The following is a 2,551-nucleotide window of genomic DNA, read 5'->3' as shown; positions in this document are numbered from 1 at the left end:
TTAGGGATGTTCAAATATGTGGATATTTTCCAGTGCGAAGAGTTCCTTTTTTATTCTCCTGTCCCCCCTCCCCCCTTCCCCCCACATACTTAGCAAGTTATGATTCCGTCTACAGCTACTAAAGAGTGAATGAGTTCCCCTTCCTACGTCTCTGTCTAAAGGTGTTTCTTCGAATTCTTTATAATCCGTAACGTAAAGAAACTCTGAATGTTAACTTTATTATGTTAATGTGAAATTCTTTAAAATGAGTAGGCTATTTACGGTTGTGGGGAAACCATTCATTTTAATACTTACTGGTATTTCACAGCAACATTAAAAAACTCTGGTAAAGACAGTATAGAGGATCACGCAAAATATTTCTGTTTGGGTTATGAAGAACCACCGTTAAAGTCGCCGTTACCCTGTTATGTTGGTAACGAATTAATTTCGTTAACGAATTTGGTCGAAATGATCGCTCTAGCTATGTGTTGAAAAAAACAAAATACAAAGATTCGGTTGCATAGATGGAGTATATTTCAGTGTTATTCGTTAATACATTAGCGGATAGACTTCATTAACGAATGCGATCGAGCAATTGCTCTAATAATTACAGCAAGAAACAATTTAACGAATTATCTTACATGTATGAGATACGGGCTATACACAGCCTATAGATAGTCACCATTAAAGTCGCCGTTATCTGTTAATCTATTAACGAGTTTACTTTATTAACTCGGCCGAGATAATCGAACTACGTATCTATAGCAAAAAAAGAAAAGAAAAGAAAGAAAGAAAAGTATTTAAAAATCGCACGCATTCACGAGTTATCGTGCGGAGTTACTAATATTATAAGTTTCACTACACGATTCTAATAAATATTACCGAGTGTTACATAGTCTAGTTTCCGTTCGGTTTGCATGATGTTAGTTTAATCTTATCACTATTATTATCACGTATATATTGAAAATATGAAGTAGTACAAAGTGTGGGGGTGTAGCTCAGTGGTAGAGCGTTCGCTTTGCATGTGAAAGGCCCCGGGTTCGATCCCCGGCACCTCCAAGTGACTATTTTTTATCAACCCAAAATTGAAAACATAAGCTTTTGTGTGAAGTCCCATATATTTAATTTTCCACATATGCGGTTATTTTCAATAATTATTCTCAATGAACTTTAGGAGAAGTCAAAGTGATAAAGGGTTCAGTAGAAACTTCAATTAAGTTTCCAACTGTTCTTTTAAAAAAAAAATCTCCCTCTCGCTGCAGAGTTTGAAATTAATGTAATAGCGCATGAAACTTAATATAATAAATAGAGTTCGGATTTTTATGTGCCAGAAAACTGTAAAATATTTATTTTTATCTGCTAATAAATGAAAAAATATTTGTTAAAAACTGAAAAATATTTAACAAAACATAACAAGGAAAAGTATAGGAAAACATCTAAGATAAGAAAAATAAATACTGGAATTCACCAATAGCTCCTATTCATCATATGTCGAAATTTCATGCGCATTGCAGTGAATTACTAACGTCTTTTCCAAATTGCCCTTCGTAAAGCCTGTCTGTTATCACGGAATAATGCCTTATATTGAGAAAAGAAATGTTCTACATCATGATGTTAACCTCGCGTATTTGAAAAGGGGCATATCACGAATATCTGCAGACACCATTAACTTCACTTGTTTTGGCCTTCCAATGTTTCAGATATTTTACATAAGGTTTTGTAGCCAATGTTTTTCTCAAACAATTCCTTAATTTTTATCTTATGATTTCAGCTTTCGAAACAGAAAGAACATTCCGCTTTCTTTCAACGTATTGTACTTCTTTAACCGAAGTACTCAATAAATCTCTCGTAGTTTGTGGTTTCTTTATAATGTGAGTCAAGAAACCGAAATTGGTAGATATGAAAGCAAAGTTACATTTCAAGCCACTGTCACTTACTAAATTTTGAACAATTTCAATGGATGAAGCATCGTCTGGGTTTAGTTTAGTTATTACAGCTACAAATGCCTCAAAATTCTCCATATATTAGAATACTGATTAAGCCAAGTACCCCGCCGCGCATGGGCGCCCTAAGAAAATTTTCTACGGAGGGGCCCATCTCCCTTCTTGCTATATTACGTTTGATATTTTTGATTTGTATTAAGAAAATCTTAAGAAATTCAAGTTGTCTTCGTTAGCCAGAGGAAGGCCTGGGTCCCACTCTGCCCCCACTTCGTGCGCCCATGCCACCGCGTGATTGCGTGTGTTGGAGGAAGTGAAAGATATGGATTTGTTTCTTTGAAAAGTTCAATTCTAATTGCCGATTTTACGAAACTTTTTTCCCCATTTGACACTAACTTGTCCACTTTAGGATAAAGGGTTTGGATTTATGACGGCGTTGTTTCTGCAAGTGAGAAATTGCTTGTAAATATGATGGATAGATTCATATAGCCTATCCTCTTCCCGATGTTAATTTCTGTCAAGAGAAAGGAAAAAACAATTCGTGGTGAAAATTAGAATAAAATAACGGAAAATTATTTAAAAATATGTATTTATTACAAAAATGTTCAAAATATTTATTTACATAACTTTTT

The 2,551-nt window shown here is 34.4% G+C and overlaps 1 non-coding gene across 1 annotated transcript; it reads left to right on the top strand.

The window, feature by feature from the left end:
* The first annotated feature begins 966 nt into the window (after positions 1–966).
* On the top strand, positions 967–1,038 carry TRNAA-UGC (transfer RNA alanine (anticodon UGC)). The gene has a single exon. It is a non-coding gene; the product is annotated as a tRNA-Ala (tRNA).
* The last annotated feature ends 1,513 nt before the right edge of the window (positions 1,039–2,551 follow it).

Source organism: Thermobia domestica, chromosome 1 (assembly GCF_964235325.1).
Source record: "Thermobia domestica chromosome 1, izTheDome1.hap1.1, whole genome shotgun sequence".
NCBI lineage: Eukaryota > Metazoa > Arthropoda > Insecta > Zygentoma > Lepismatidae > Thermobia > Thermobia domestica.
The sequence above is the reverse complement of the archived record's forward strand: the minus strand, read 5'-3'. Positions and strand labels throughout refer to the sequence as shown.